General features: G+C 42.1%; 1 protein-coding gene, 1 non-coding gene and 2 pseudogenes across 2 annotated transcripts in view; 3 read left to right on the plus strand and 1 right to left on the minus strand.

The window, feature by feature from the left end:
- Window positions 1-17,725, plus strand: part of LOC115746805 — a 959,385-nt gene that overhangs the window by 518,354 nt on the left and 423,306 nt on the right. The window lies entirely within an intron of this gene.
- On the plus strand, window positions 949-3,697 carry LOC115746815 (annotated as a pseudogene).
- LOC115746939 lies at window positions 5,114-5,229 on the minus strand. Its single transcript, XR_004016092.1, has one exon. It is a non-coding gene; the product is annotated as a U5 spliceosomal RNA (small nuclear RNA).
- LOC115746814 lies at window positions 8,666-9,612 on the plus strand (annotated as a pseudogene).

Below are 17,725 nucleotides of genomic sequence, written 5' to 3' on the forward strand. Positions count from 1 at the left end.
TTCTCTTTGCGTTTTCCTCTTCCTATTTTCATGAGTGAATGAAGCACTCTCTCCTTTTTATAATCTTGGCCCAGCACTGTTATTTGAGGCGGTGACTCTCTTCTTTTTTTTTTTTTTAACCAGTCAAATGGTCAACAGGCCACATGGCATCACAAGGCCAAATATAAGGCCAGATGTCATCTGCACATATTACAGGTTTGAACAAAGCGGAATCACTATAAACCATTTGTGCACATTTCTCTTTCCTTTCATCTCTCTATTTATATTATGTGATAATACAATTGTGCACCGCCGCCGCAGTATCAGACCTTCTAGACAGCATCGTCCAAACAAAACTCTGAGCATATTTATTTACATTCATCATTGATTTCATAAAATCTTTTGAAATCACCTATTCACCCCACTTAGGTGATAACGCTAGCACTAACAGAGTATGCCCACGTCAAACAAACCTCCTCTGTACATACTACACATTAAGTCGCCAACTAGGGGACTGCGGATAATTCAACTGGTAAGAGTTTTAGTCGCCCCACAAGAAAAGCAGCCAGTGTCTTATCACTTTCGACTCAACCTTGTTGGACTGGCAATTCCCCAAAGACGGCTGGCTAATGAGAAATCAAGATTTATCAGTTCACAGAAAGCCTTATTAACAAGACATCCGTAATTGGATGATCTGGCGTGAAGACAGTGGGCCTCATGCTCATTGTGATTGTCTGAGCTAAGTTCGCTTGAATTTGGTCGTGCTGGTTCACAACCAGAAATTTCCCTCAGTTGAGGACCGCTAAGCAGACCTTCTCAGGAAGGACGTCATGGAAGAAGATGCCCATGCCCATAGACAAAGGAATCTCCTCTGAAAATATTATTTATTTACTAGCCAACCAGTGGACAGCAAATAATGTGAAAGCAACTGATGGAATTTTAGTCATCTTGTCGCTTTCGACTTTACCTTGTTGGATTGGCAATTCCCCGTCGACCGCCGAGCAGTGAGAAGTCACGATTTATTAGTTCACATAAAGCCTTAGAGTCGCTAACTCACCATGTCAAAACCGTAGTTGCTAAAGAAAAAGCAACAAGAGATTAGTTACATAAGCAGAAACCCAGAAATGTCTCCATATTTTTTGCTTCTTCTCTCTGTTTCATTTGGCCCCTCTTCGTCCATAAGCACGGACACCATCTTACCTGGTGAGTCTCTCTCCAGTAACCAGACATTAGTCTCTCAAGGAGGAACATTTCACATGGGTTTCTTTTCACCAGGTAACACCGGTAACTACTACTTTGGCATTAGGTACGAAGGGTTACCTCAAAAGACTATGGTTTGGGTTGCGAATAGGAACCGCCCCGTGTCCGACCCAATCTCTTCGGAGTTGAAGCTCCTCTAGGATGGTAATTTGGTCATAATTGCTCATCCAAGCATCGAATCTGGTTAACCGGTTCGACATCACTCGTACCTAATTCAACTTCAGGAGTGCTCCTTGACAATGGAAACTTCATTTTAAGGAAGACATCTGATGTGTCTGCTATTGCTTGGCAGAGTTTCGATCATCCAACTGATACGTAGTTGCCAGGTGCCAAGTTTGTATTCCGTGCACTTACTTCCAAACGGACAGTTTTAGTGTCGTGGAGAGATTTAGATGATCCAGCTCCTGGGATATTCTCTGCAATCCCCGCAGCGGAGGGAAGAGCTCAGTTGGAGTTATTTAACAGATCGGAAGCCTACCAGCATAGTGTCGAGTGGACCAGGGAAGGATACGGGCTTCAGCCTTCACTAATAGTGGAAAACGTGATCGACTTCACATACGTTACGAATGAGAGCGAGACCTACGTCACATATTCCCCAGTTGCTCCATTTAATCTTTCTAGGATTGCGCTTGAACCGACAGGGCTATTAAAGCAATTGGTATGGGCAAAGCATATCCAAGAATGGAAAGTGCTTTGGACACAGCCAACACAAAATTGTGAGATTCATCCCTTTTGTGGTGCTTCTTCTAACTGCAATCAGAGCGACGCACCGCTTTGTGACTGCGCACTTGGATACTTGGATGATCTGAACGTGGAACAATGTCCGGGCGGATGCAACATGTGGAAATGTAGGGGTGACAGGAAAGATAAATTTTTCCTCATGCCTAATACAACATTATCGAAAAACTCTTATGGGTTCATGGTGGAAAACATCGAAGCGTGCAGGTTATTGTGCTTGAGCAACTGTTCGTGCAACGCATATGCTTACACTGCCAACTGTCTGATATGGACGGATGACAAATTTGTGGTTCAAAAGTCGGCCAATTATGCAGTTTCAAAAGATTTCTATGTTCGGATCGAGGCATTGGACTCGAAGGATGAAAGTAAGAAAAAGGGAAAACCCAATTCAGATTTCATGACAGCAGTTGTAGTCGTGCCCGTAGCTTTTCTTGTGGTCCTTAGTGTGTTGCTGGTGACTATTAAGATGAGACGGTCTGCACATGCAGCAGACAATCATTTGATGCATTTTCAATATCGAGTTCTGAAGAAGGCAACAAAGAACTTCTCTGAGAAAATTGGGGAAGGCGGGTTTAGTTCTGTTTTTCGGGGAGCACTGCCAGACTGGACTCCTATAGCAGTTAAGAAACTTGCGAACCAAAACCAAAGTAACAAACAGTTCCTTGCGGAAGTTAGAACCATAGGAACAATGCAGCACATCAATGTGGTCCGTTTGCACAGTTTTTGTGCAGAAAAGTCGAAAAGGTTCCTAGTATACGAGTACATTGCAAATGGTTCGCTCGCAGCTCATTTGTTTCAGAAAGGTTCCAACACCCTCAATTGGAAAACCAGATACAGCATTGCCATTGGGATTGCTAGAGGATTGGAGTCCCTCCATGAGAGGTGCCAAGATCGCATCATACACTGTGACGTCAAACCAGAGAATATATTGTTGGATTCAGAATTCGTACCAAAGATTGCTGATTTCGGCCTAGCGAAGCTCATGGGACGGGATGTCAGCCGCGTAATAACCACAATAAGGGGAACCAGAGGGTACCTTGCACCAGAATGGATTTCAGGAGAAGCCATCACGTCAAAAGTCGACGTTTTCAGCTATGGGAAGCTGCTCTTTGAGTTCATATCGGGAAAGAGGAACATTGAGGAGCTGAATAGCGATATGCGCAATTATCTACCGCTTCAGATAGCTAATTCAACAGCCAAAGGAGAAGAAGTCTTGCCACTCGTGGACCGCAGACTGAACAGATTCGTGGACATGGAAGAACTATGCAGAGCATGCAAAGTGGCTTGCTGGTGCATTCAGGACAGCGAGAAAGATAGACCAGCTATGTCTCAGGTAGTTAAGATTTTGGAGGGAGTAATGGCAGTAGAAAGGCCTCCAATCCCAAGAATTTTCTTGCAGCTAGTAGGAAGTTATGAGAATGAAGCATGAAACCAAGCCCCAATTCATCCTCCCTTAGACACACAGGTATTTGGGCTGCCCTGATGCTAAGGATCGCTGTACTTTTGAAACATATAGAGACACAAGACTTTCAGTGTCATTTTCTCTTTATGATATTCCATTTTAATACATGTAACTAGATGCGTATAGAATCGCAAGCTACTCAACTATAGCACCTCAACTCAATTAACCGCTCTAACTACTCAAATTCGATCATAAGATAGCCGGATTCAAGTAATTTACCAATTTGATTAGCTATGAGCAGCCTGACCTGAAAGTTTCAAATGGCTACTAGTAAAAGAACCAACCATAAGGTATTTGGTGAAGACAACAATTCACTAGCCAACATGGACTGGTTTCATTTTACATGCGATGTGCAGTTTTTATTTGTCCTGCTTGGATCTCGTCTTCGATCACGCCTTTCCTTACATGGTTCGCTCATAGGATTAAGTGGCAGAAACTCGGCCCTCAGCTAAGGGAAATCTCTGATTTCAAACTAGCTTGGTTACCAGAAGCTCACGACATCAGTCTGCCGCCAAATTCAAGTGAAACTTAGCTAAAGAAGGTTGCGATGAGCAGGAGGCTGACGTCTTCCCATCAGATCTTCCTGTTTGTTATTTTGATCTATTAAGTTTTTCGTCATCTCTTATATCTCTATGTTTGCTAAAATAGTGTTATGAGTGTGCCATATCAGTCTTGTCCTTTCCTTGGCATGACATCAACTCGTCCTATAGGCCAATTGTTTCCCTGAATTTTCCGTTTAATCATCTTGAAGAATTAGCATCACCTTCATCTGTATATGCCGACTTTTCACCGAATTCCTCGAATAATTAGCCCGATATTCAACACTACACCATAGTGAACCCAAATAATTCCGATATGTCAGTACCTGTAGTATTCATGGTTCAGATATGTATATGCACAAAGCATTATGTATTATTTGTCACTGTCAAACCCCATAACTTACGTATTTGGGATCCCATTGTGATTGTAATAACATTATAAGACCTATGAGTCTTGTTGGGTGAAGCTCGAGAACCATGTCACACATCGAATATATGTATTTATGTCTGCATATTCTGAAGTCACAATGTTCTTGTGCGGAAACTGTCAATTGTCAAACACCGATGAAAGAAGGTTCTTGCTGCAGGAGGCAAGTTAAGCCCTTGGCCCTGATAAACTTGCCCGATATGAAGTGTATGGACTGTGCTGAAATGGTGAACTCGTCCTCGTAACCCGGAAAGAGAAGGGGTGAACTGTCGTCTTATCGCAACCAAGTTAAAAGAGGCTCATTGAATGCATTATTGCTTATCTGATAGGAGTATCTCGAAAGAATCACAATAAGCTACTGATGATTCTTCCATCAGCTGAAGCCATAGGTGCATTTGGTTATTGTTGTTTGTCCTTGTTGAAGACTCATGGAACACAAATTGCTTGGAGTAGGAACACCTCTTGAGTCCACTTCAATCAGGACTTGACTGATCTCATTCAGTAAAATTCGGCCCAAGTAACTGGCCATCGGTGGGCACATCTGCGCAATGGAGTTTTGAAGCATATTGCACACATCCCAGTCCAGATTGATACAAATTATGAACCTTCGAGCTAAACTTTCCTCCTAGCGTCGGTCAATCTCAAAGCCTCTACACAGAGAGGCCTCCTTGGGAAATGCTCGACACTTATAGAATGGTAAAGACTATAAGCCTGTAAAGGCTGAGCCTTCCAAAAAGTGGCATATGCTGCTGAGAAGCGGTGTGCACACAGTATTCTTTAGTAAAAGGCGAATGAATGATTCGCTCTGTGCAAGCCGTGCAGCTGCGTGATTTCACCAAGCAGTAGCCAACCACCTTGCAAAGACTGAGGGGATGATCTCTAGATCTTGCTTTGGTCGATGTGGGACTGAGATTCACCAATAGGAAAACCAATTCTCATTGACTGTCCGGCCATCTTTCAAAACTTTTTGAAACATGTGGGGGATTGTCGAATATTTCGGCCCTTATGATATGTTGGCCTTGAGATGAATTTCATCACAGTTGCCTCACTTACAAGGATCTTGATTCAATTTAAGGCACAACAGTTCATTTTTGCGATACTAAAGCTGATTCTAGATAGAATCAACTAGTCAAAAATGTCAAATTTAGAAACTTTGCTTCCTTTTTAACGGGAAAGCTATGTACAACAATCACTGCATAATTTCCACTGACGGAAACCTTTGGTTGGTCTGCAGAATTTATGTTCTTGACTAGACTTTGTGTTAACTGTGTTGATGACCCCAACTGATCTTCTCGATCATATAATACATCCCTAGTGTCTTATCACTTTCGACTCGGCCTTGTTGGACTCGCACTTCCATGAGGACCACTGGCCAATGAGTAAGTCTAAGATTTATCAGTTCAAAAGAAAGCCTCAGAGTTGCTTACTTGCCATGTCAAAACCGTAGTTGCGAAAGAAAGAGCAACAAGAGATGAGTTACATGAGCGAAAACCCATAAACGTTCACTTATCTCTTGCTTCTTCTCTCTGTTTTATTTGGCCTCTCTTTGTCCGTAAGCACAGACACCATCTTACCCGGTGTGTCTCTCTGAGGAAACCGGACATTAATCTCTCGAGGAGGAGCATTTGAGATGGGCTTCTTTTCACCATGTAACACTGGTGACCACTACATTGGCACTTGGTTCAAAGGATTACCTCAAAACACTGCGGGCAAATAGGAACCGCCCCGTGTCCAACCCATTCTCTTCAGAGTTGAAGCTCCTCTGAGACGGTAGTTTAGTCCTACTCACTTCATCCAAGCGTCAAATCTGGTTGACTGGTTCGACATCGCTCGTGCCTAATCTGAGCGCTCCTTGACAATGGAAACTTCATTTTCAGGTACACATCCGATTTGTCTAGCGTTGCTTGGCAGAGTTTCGATCATCCGACCGATACGTGGTTGCCAGGTGCCAAGTTTAAGTTCAACACTTCCGAAAAGACATTTTTGGTGGCTTGGAGAAATTTAAATGATCCAGCTCCTGGAATATTCTCTGCATCCATGGAAGAAAATGGGAAGGCTCGTTTTTCACTATTTAACGGGTCTGAAGCCTACCGGCATTGTGCGGACTCGATCAGGCACGAAATCCAGCTTCGCCCCTCAGTGACAATTGAAAACGTGATCAACTTCGCCACCGTTTCAAATGGGAATGAGGCCTACGTCAAATATTCCTCGATTGCTCCGTATAATCCTTTCAGGATTGTGCTCAAACCGATGGGGCTGCTCAAGCAATTAGTAGGGGCAAACCATATCTAGAAATGGATAGTGCTTCGGAGACAGCCAGCACAAAAGTGTGAGATTTATCCCTTTTGTGGTGCTTCTTCTAACTGCAATCAGGGCAACGCGCCGCTTTGTGATTGTGCACTTGGATACTTAGATGATCTGAAGCTGGAAGATCGTCTGGGCCGATGCGAGACGAGAAATGCATCGGAATGTAGTGGTGACAGGAAAGTTTGTCCTCATGCCTAGTACATTTTTGCCAAAAAATTATGATATGTTCCTGGTGGAAAACATCGAAATGTCACGGGCCGATAGCTCTCAGTCGCGAAATTAGCCCATGCGACACCTGGCAAGACCAAGCCAGGCCAGCCTTCCTCATATAATTGTCCCATAGAACAATTAGGCGAATAGCTATCCCGTATTGAATCATACCACACACAGCTTAGCTTGGGCATCCATTACATTGAGTAAGACGAGTAAACACTTTAGGCACAACAACCGGTTTCGGCCTGCCATAGCCTCATCAAGAGAGCATCATCATCTCCCAATCGGTTTGTACACGAGAGGCCAACCCCACTTTCAAAGCTCCTAAAGTATATTCTATCTAACCTAAAACTTTTGGTATAAATCATCCCGACACTACTCCTTGGGACCTAGTTGTCTCTTTCCATCTATAACGCTCACTCACCATGATGATACCACAAGCTCCACCCACAAAGGGACATGAGTACGGGAGAACTTGCCCACCTGGGAAACAAAACAACCAGCCTGTGTCATTCTCCCTACTCAATCCGCAAATGCCCTCGTTGCGGGCTGTTCTATCACTTCCTTGCGCTAAATGCTTGCCCAACTGAGCAACTCCACTCCACCGGCAACATCCCCGATAAAAGCTGTTCGTGAGTCTCCAATCACTTGTACTCCCTTGACAAGTGTGGCATCCCTCACCAACTGCACACCCTTGGCGGCACCTTCTTTCGCCTATTAGGCTTCTTCTAATCTCGGTAGACCAATGTAGGTTTTTTGCCTTGTTGAAAACGTGGTAGTGGACCCATCTTGAGATTTGCCAAATTGATCAGGGAATATTTCCCCCATTCAATGAGCAATTTGGTTCCTTCCTATGCCCTTATTAACATCCTAGAAGTTAAACGAGAGCCGCACTTTGTCCGAGCCCTTTTTAGCTCCAGCGATTACTCTCCGCCCTCATAGGACCGACCACAAGTTTTCTCGAATCACATGCCTACTGGAGGGATCCTGGTCTAATACCATTTGTCATGGGCCAACAGATTTCAGTCGCAGAATTAGCCCATGTGGCGCCCGGCAAGACCAAGCCAAGCCAGCCTTCCTCATATAATTGTCCCCATAAAACACTCGGGCAAATAACTTTCCCATATTGGATAATACCACGTTCAGCTTAGCTCGAATATCCATTACATCGAGTAAGACGAGTAGAACACTTTAGACACCACAACCGATTTCGGCCCGCCATGGTCTCATGAGGAGAGCGGCATCGGCTTTCGACCGGTTTGTATATGGGAGGCCAACCCGCCTTCGTAGCTCCTCATGTATATTCTATCTAACCTAGAACTCTTAGTACAAACCATCATGAAACTACTCTCAGGAATCCAATTATCTCTTCCCCTCTACAACGCTCACTCACCATGATGATACCATAAGCTCCACTCATAAGGGGACATGAGTATGGGAGAACTTGCCCACCTAGGACACGGAACAACCGGCCCATGTTAGAAGTGCGCAGGTTATTGTGCTTGAGCAACTGTTCGTGCACTGCATTTGTTTACGAGGCTAAATGTCTGATATGGACAGATGAGAAGTTTTTAGTTCATCATTCAGCCGATGATGCAACTTTGATAAATTTCTTTCGCAGGACTTGAAGGAGAGTAAGAAACTGGGAAAACCCAATTCGAATTTCCTAACAGCAATTGTAGTTTTGTCCATTGCTTCTCTCGTGGTCCTTAGTGTGTCGGTGGTGACTATTAGGATGAGATGGTCTGCTCGTGCAGCCGACTATATCATTTGATGCATTTTGAACATCAAGTTCTGAAGAAGGCGACAAAGAACTTCTCTGAGAAAATTGGGGAAGGCGGGTTTAGCTCTGCTTTCCGGGGAGCACTGCCAGACTCATCTCCTGTAACAGTGAAGAAACTTGCGAACCAAAACCAAAGTAACAAACAGTTCCTTGCGGAAGTTAGAACCATAAGAACAATACAGCACATCAATGTGGTTCCACTGCGTGGTTTTTGTGCAGAAGATTCGAAAAGGTTCCTAGTGTATGAGTACGTTGCAAATGGTTCGCTCGCAACTCATTTGTTTCAGAAAGGTTCCAACACCCTCGATTGGAAATCCAGATACGGCATTGCCATCGGGATTGCTAAAGGATTGGAGTACCGCCATGAGAGGTGTCGAGATCGGATCATACACTGCGACATCAAGCCAGAGAATATCTTGCTGGATTCAGAACTCGCACCACAGATTGCTGATTTCGGTCTCTCAAAGATCATGGGGCAGGATGGCAGCCGCATGATAACCCCATGCGGGGAACCAGACGGTGCCTCGCACCAGAATGGATTTCAGGAGGAGCCGTCCTGTCGAAAGTCCACATTTTTAGCTATGGGAAGCTGCTCTTTGAGATCATACCAGGAAAGAGGAACATTAAGGAGCTGAACACTGATATACGCCACTATCTACCGCTTCAGGTAGCTAGTTCAATAGCCAAAGGAGAAGAAGTCTTGCCACTCGTGGACCACAAATTGAACAGACTCGTGAAGATGGAAGAAGTGTGCAGAGCATGCAAAGTGGCTTGCTGGTGCATTCAAGACAGCGAGCAAGATAGACCAACTATATCTTCAGGTAGTTCAGATTATGGAGGGGGTTATGGTAGTAGAAAAGCCTCTAGTCCCAAGAACCTTGGTGCTACTTTTAGGGAGCTATGAGAGTGAAGCATAATTTGCGGGCACTATGTCCTTGAGTCTCTACAGTTACAGGTATGGACATCTTTGGCCGAGGCCGTTCGGAACATAAAGACGCAACAGCAAATGTCGCTGATGGACTGACTGGTCCAGAATCTCTTTGTAGATTCTGACCATATCCTACCATTTCTGCATCCTCTCGCGGCAGAAGATCCAGTTAGAAGAATTGTACATTGAACATTTATACGGTACCCTTAGTGCAGCCCAGTATAAACCGTTCGACACTCCGATAGTTCGTAGAGGCTCTGGTCGGTAGAGGCAAGAGCCTTCCAAAAAGCGGCTTGCGCACGGTATTGTTCGGTAAAAGGCGAAAGAATAGTTCGCTCCGCGCACACAGCGTGGCTGCGTGATTTCACCATGCAGTAGCAAATCACCGTGCAAAGTCTGAGGGGACGATCTCTAGATCTTGCTTGGGTCGATGTGGGAATGAGATTCAGCAATAGGAAAACCATTGCTCATTCACTGTCCGGCCCTCTTGGAATTGCAAGGTTTAGGCTTCTGGTCCTGGTCCAAACACGCGCAATCCACAAATTGCAATACCATTGAACGGCCCAAGATCCTTTGCTTAGTAAATCATAGAGGGATATTAAATGTTGTCCCGGGCTGTCGTTTTGTTTCTTCTTCTTCTTCTATGGTCTCGATTTTGAATCTTTGATTAACAGATTCAGATGTTGCAGACAATCTAGTTGTAAGAACAGTGTTTGTAGGGAATAAATTTGAAACGGGAAGAAATGAAATCAGACTTTGAGGTGTGATAACACTCTATTTAAAAAATTATTTGTCGGCCAAATTCTCTAGAAAAACCCCCAAATTTAGGTTAAGTCCCAAATCTATCCCAAACTTTTTTGTTTCAGAAAAACCCCAACTTTAGTTTTAATCCCAAATCTATCGTGAACGTTTTTTTGTCTCGAAAAAAAATCATAGACTTTAGGTACAATCGCAAATCTGCCCCAAATTTTGTTTTGTCTTAACAAAATCACAAATTTTCAATGATTTTCAAATCTACCTAGTAATCCAGTCCCAACTTGATGTGGCATTTTTATGTCGATACACTAGCAAAGTAATGGACGAAAGGTATGGACAGATGTGACATTTTCACGTGGATATTAAATCCATCTCAATAAAGGAATTCTCCAAAATGAAATCTTCTTAGGATATTAAATTATGGCCGACTAATGATTTTTGGACGTAGAGCTAACGGAGCAAATTTGATATTATTGTAAAAATTGGTGATTTCTTCTTAGACAAAAAAAAGTTTAGGATAGATTTAGGACTGAAACTATAGTTTAGGATTTTTTTCGAGACAAAAAAAGTTAGGGCGGGTTTGGGACTGGACCTAAAGTTGGGGGTTTTTTTCGAGACAACAAAAAAGTTCGGGGTAGATTTGAAACTGGACCAAAAGTTGGGGATTTTTTAAGGAATTAGGCCTTATTTATCCATAACGTCGCTAGTAGTTACCGAAAAAAAAAACTTATAAGATTCAACAATGTCTCAAAGTGCTAATATCACATAACAACTCTGATATTTCTCCAAATAATTCTCATTGAAGAAGGTTGTATCTCTTTAGAAAGAAATGAAAAATGGAAGTGAAAAATAATGAACATAAAAGTATAATACATAGTAGCAAAAAACATGTTTGAACAGATGCAGACTTTCAAAAGTTATGAGAGAGCCCAATAACTATTAGGCAAAATAGTAAAATTCAAAATTAATTAATTAAAAATAACAGTAACTAAATTATGAACAAAAAGACGCCAAAATATGGTCCAGGTGCATGCTAAGTGCGCCTAATATTCATACGCCCGCACACGGCTATTATGGGATTTACTCAATCTAGTCTATGTGGGACAATACACTTTTTATTTGTTTTACCAACAAACTATCGACATTACTTACGGAGAAGAAGAAGAACAACAACGACAACAACAAGCAGCGAGAGAGGCAAAACTCACGTACTTATTTAATTTCATAAAATAAGTATCTTAGAAAGAAAGAAAAAAGATTTAAGATCTTTACAAAGTACGAGATCCTCCTTCACTCGTTAGCTCATATGCACAAGAAAACGCGTGCGCCATTCATTTCGTGGGGGATAAAGATAACGAACCGAACACGTTGAGGGTGACGCCGACTCCTGGTTTTCCATAGCTGTAAAGTGAACTCTAGTTTGGGACAGCACCATTACTAGAAAATTGCCCAAAAATATTTATTGCACTTCGGCAAATTTAATCAAAAAAATTACTAAAAAATATCTAAACTTATTATAATTATGTCAATTAAGTCCTCAAACTTTTTTTTTTCCAATTCAATCTTAAACCATTTAAATTTAAAATGACCGATCTTGACATGGATAAATTTTAATAAATTTTTGATATTTTTATTATATTTTTTTCTTTTTAAATAATATTTTTCTATTATTTTTATTCCTTTTTTTAGGGCTGACAAGAGGCCGCCAGCGATCTTCGCGGGCCACCGAGCGAGAGCTCGCAGCCCTCACTCGCAGCTGGGCGAGGGCCTCAACTCTCGTCGCCGTTGGTGAGGCCTTGGGCCCCTTGCCTAGTGGCCGGCAGCCTCGACAAAAGGAAAAAAAAAAAGAACAAAAAAGAAAGAAAAAATAATTTAAAATTTTGAAAAATTAAAATATTATTTAAAAAATGTTCACGTCATCACCGATCGATCTAATGGACTAAATTGACACAAATGCGAGAAAAGTCAAATTGAAAAAAAAAAATTAGGAATGGATTGGCATATGAATTTTTTGATAATTTTCTCCAAAACCTTTCAATTTTGTTAATTGATTTCTAAATTTTTTTACACTTTGTTAATGAATCCATTCAGTCAATTTTAACCAGAAATATCTGACATCTCCCTTTTTCAATTGAGTCATTATTCGACATAAAAAAAAAAAATTGGAGTCGTTAATCTTTTCACCGAATCGATCAAAATACAATGAATTAAACAAAAAAATTTGGACAAAATCTTCCCGTACCATCACCGACACGAAAACGACCCAGGTGCAGAGACGTCCCGTCCCTAGAAGCTGGTGACAATAATTGAACGCGATTTCTAGTTACTTGAAGGCAGGGACACCAATCCAATCGAGGCGAGGCAGTGTTGGGAATTATGGGATTTGTTTTGACCTTGGAGCGGCGGTGGTCGTGGGCCCGGATGACACTGCAACAGCCGTCCCCCCGATTGATTTTAATTCATGATTACGTGGGAGTCAATGTGATCCCACGAGAGCGCGTAGCCCCCACAAATTACTAAAAATTCATTTTGCTTCTTGTCTTGTTCCGTTTATTTAATTCGAGTTAGGTAGGATGGCTACTTCAACCTGTGGTTTAATTTAGAGAGAGGGAGAGTAATAAATTATTTGAGTCCTCCTCACTTCAGATCTTAGTTAGTTGAAGAGCGAGGAGTAAAAGATCATTTGCCCTCTCGGATTAGGATGTTTTTGGGGGAAACTTGTGGAGTCGGTGGGATGTCCACGTGGGTAGGGGTGAGCAAACTGGATCGGATCAACCTGGACGGGCCCAGACCGGTCGGGTTGATCCGGTCCTTGAGGGGGGCGATCTGATTCCCAATTCCATGATAAATGGGACTGGATCGAATCACTTGTGTATATATATATTAGAAATTTTTAAAAACTAGTTAACCTAATTTCTCCATCTCGTGCTCGACACTCACTCTTCTCCTCTCACTCAACGCTCGTATCTCGCCTTCGCAACGCATCTCTGCTTGGTGCTTGCTCCTCTCGCCTTTGCCTCTCCACTTACTCCTCTCGCGGTCCCACCTTTGGCTCGTCGGCGCTATCGCTCTTCTCGTGTTTCGTAGCCACTAGCAAGACCTATCGCGACCACCGGCATCGTCAACTCATAGCTCCTCTCGTCACTTCCTCTCCTCATCTTCATCCTCACTCGATTGCTTCGATCTCAAGTAAAAACCTCAAGTGATCAATCCCTCGGTCTCTTTACTTTGAAGTACAAGTGTAATCTCACTTTGAGCTTAATCCTTTCAAACTCGAGGAGAATGATGCATGAACGTAATCTTGTTTCAGTTGTTTTAAGTGTTTTTCTTCCTAATTTAGTCTTTTTCTCATCATTTTAGGATTATAGATACTCATGTGATTGTCGAAGATAGTCATGTGTATGTTTTATTAAGTTAAATGGTTGAGATTGGAAATTGTTAATTTAGATATAAGGGTTAGATTTCTATAAGTAATCGATGTTAGCGGTCCCACTAGGACCAGAACGCCGATCCCGGTTCGATCCGATCCTTGGTCCAGAAAATTTGGAGATCGGGATCGCCGATTCGGTCCTCGGTTCCATACCATAATCGGACCGGCCCGCACCATGCACACCCCTATAAGGGAGGGAGGGAGGGGGGGGGGGAAGGTAAGGACCATTTATCCCATATGATGCTTGTCTTTGTACCTCGACAAATCTCAATTGTTAATCCAAATCTCGTTGATCGGACGACAGTCGAGATCAATCAAGGTATCAAGAGGAGCACCGTGCGGGATGGAGAATCCAGCTGCCTCCAAGCAGGCCGATTAGGGTCGTCAATTTAGTGGGGTTTGGGGATAAATTAAGTACTAAGTAAGAGTTTTGTGCCTTTTTTTAACCTTTAATTAAGAAGATGAGATTTCTTGAAAGTCCACATCGATGAAATGTTGGTTAGATCCAACGTGTGTGTAGAGTAACACATCAACATAGGTGTGACCCACATTAACCCCCTAGCGGTGTGCTAAGGTTCGTGTCTCATATTAATCATATAGAAATGACCGTTCGTGTACATGCATGATTATATAGTAAGTACTTGATTCCAAGGTCCACGGATCACATTATTCATGGTACCATAAGTTCAAATTGGTTTCATGATGGATCTTCAGTGACAAATTGTACTCAGTGTTCCCAGATTTAGATGATACTTTCCATGTTTGGAGCTTAATCGTTGCAAACATCGCTGGGGAGCTTAATCATCAAAATCAATAAAATGGGTCAGCAAAACGAGGAATTTAAGGGATTAGATTGTGATGTTGTTTGGATGCTAGCGAGATAATTGAATAGAAATTACGATCCCAATATCCTTTTCATTTCTCCTTTAATTTCGAAAGACATAAGGACATAAATAGGAAAAAAAAAGAGAGAAAAAATTGTTTAAAATCTTTTTTCTTCCAATCTCAATCGGCTCGATCAAGCACATTGGTAGCTTTGGCCACTTGGTATTTTCAGTGTCTGAAATAGAATCGATGAATTTAAGAATGAATTAATGCCGAAGCACGTCACATCATCTTGTGCTGTATATCTTGTACACTAGTCACATTATTCATTTATTCCTTTATTGCCTTTGTTTCCTTTTTTTTGTTAGAATATTGCCTGCATTAGACTACTATTAGTCACTGTGGAAATGTTACAAATTCCTTGTTCTTGTTTTTTACCCCCTTGAAAAGACCATTTTTTGACACGTGATTGAGGTAATAAAGCGGTGGCCAGCTCCGCAAATGCCATGATTTGATTACATTGAGAGAGGTAAAAAGAAGTGACAACAATAATAAATGAATTCGCTGTGATGATTAAATTACTTTTATGATGACAACATGATAATTAATGACAACTTTAGATCTTCCATGATTGCATTATTAGTGACACAATTGATGGAATTGCTTCACCGAAAAGGAGGGTTGGAATCCTAGGGTTATCTGATTGAGTTATCATCGTTGGGAAGGAAACCTTTGCGCTCCTACACCAAATGCCAAAAAACGCTGCAACTCGTCTCTCTCTCCTCCGGTGGCCCAAGCCTCCAACCACGTCGCGCGCGCTCTCTCTTTCTCTCTCCCTCTTTTGTTCGTGGCTTGGTGGCTGCAACCTCGCAAGAGCTGAGGTTGCAACCGGCCCTGGCATTATCAGCGAGGCCTCGATCTACCCTCCTCTATCTTCAATGAGGACAGAGGGAGGTCGAGGTCATGACCGGACCCCAATGTCTTTGTCGTCTGGCCTCGGTGGCACCGGATACGGCCTTGTGAGCCCAGCCGACTTGCCACACGTAGAGTCAACAAGAGAGAGAGAGAAGTCGGCGATAGGGTGCACGGGGGTGGGCCTATGGCGATAGCGACCACGTTGTGAGGGGTTCGGTAACGTCGACGGCCGGTGAAGGCACGATCTTGAATTTCGCAATATAACGTTAGTAACTTCATGTTGCCGAACGAAAGAAGAATCAATCATCAAGAGCCCGCGTCACGTGTGGGCTCCGATGTTCCCCTGGTGCGTGTGAGATGGGCGGATTGCCATTGCCCAAACTTGCCCTACTTTATAGTTTATATAAGCTCCTGACTCAAAAAAGATTACGACAAAAAAAAAAAACACTCAAAAAAGATAAAAATGCATACTTTATCATGTAAGAAGGGCACGAATAGACAGAAATTCTTCTTTTGTTTTCGTAAAGATACTGTCAAATCATCTTAGGATCCGTTAATTTCGCAAAAGATAAATGATTTGAAAAATATTTTTTTAAAAAAAGGTCAATTATAAAAATGAGTAAACGAAAAATATATTCATCATTTAAGCAAATATTTTGACACAAAAATCGCTGTCATTAATAGAAGTATTTTTCATTGACTAATAATTCCAAATGATATGTGTAATTATTTTTAGAAAAATATTTTTGAAATTATTCATTTTTCATGAAATAGATGGTACCTTAGTTCTGTCATGCCATACTTACTATGGGCTAGCCAGTACAACTCTTAGTTGACCGGTCACTTGTCTCTATTAATACTAGTTATCTATATAAATTCGGAGTATCAAAACCGAACTGGAAAATCAAATCGAATTGATAATCGAGCTCAGTTGAACCGAAAATTTCGTGCATTTCGATTCCATTCGATTTTCGGTTCGGGTAATTGAAAATACCATTCTTTTTTTCAGTTCGGTTATTGCAGCTCGGTTAATCAAATCGCATTGAAAATCTCCATAATAACCATTATTTTTTATTTTTTATTTAATTTTTTTTTTTTTTTTTGGGACAAAGGGCCGGCGACACGGGCCGAGGGCCGGTGGGGGTCGCCAAACCCTAGGCGAGGGATCACCGCCCTCGATGTGATCGGCGAGAGCCTAGGTGAGGGCGTTGCGTTCTTCACAACACTAGATTGCCCGCCTCGGCGAGGGCCAACGAGGGCTTCACGGCCCTCGCCCTTGCTGATCCATAGCTAGTGTCGCCCACCTTTTCCCAAAAATAAAAAAGAAAATAATTAAAAATCAAAATCAAACGGAACTGGATTTTTGGTTCGGTTGGGCGAGATTTGATTCGGTTCAAGCTTAAACTCTAATGGTTCCGTTCAGTTCGATTTTCTTGAAAAGCAAGATCAAATCAAACCGAACCATTGATACCCCTAATTAATCTCTCGAACTAAATTGACTACATTTATATATATGCAATAATATATGTAGGTGTGTAAAGCTTCACGTTCAATAATTGGAGAAAAAAGCAAACGTGCATTGGGGCGACGGTGAGGAAGACAGTCCATCTTTACACACGAGAAATCGCGTGTATGGTGATCGCGACGGCAACACTCGTCTTTACAATTGTCGCTCACATGCTCCCCCCACCATAAAGCTGAGCGTCCCTCAATTAAAGAAAGCCCCTTCTCGTACTATTTCATCTTCACATACAGTGCAGAGATTCTAGGACCCATCCTCCCATTACCTGCCGTCTTTTATTTATTTATTTCGAATTATATATCGTATGACGCTTACTTAAACAACAATAATCAGGTGCACCACCATGTGAATATGTCATAATTCAATAAATTTAATCACATGATGAGGAGCTGCCGCCTCACTTAACACATGGGGTTTTAGCATAATTAATTTCGCGATTAAACAAATTTTCGTAAAAGTGAAAGTTTCTTTGTTAAGAACGAGGGGGTATGGTCATTAACTTGCGTTCTAACCTTTTCAAAGTACTCATAGAATCGCAAGGGACATAATTATAATTATAAGTATTTATAAATCCACAAGATCAAACATTTGACCAAAAAAGATGGCCAAACTTTCTTAAAATGAGAAAGTTTTCCCTTTTA

This window comes from Rhodamnia argentea, chromosome 7 (genome assembly GCF_020921035.1).
Source record: "Rhodamnia argentea isolate NSW1041297 chromosome 7, ASM2092103v1, whole genome shotgun sequence".
Taxonomy (NCBI): Eukaryota; Viridiplantae; Streptophyta; class Magnoliopsida; order Myrtales; family Myrtaceae; genus Rhodamnia; species Rhodamnia argentea.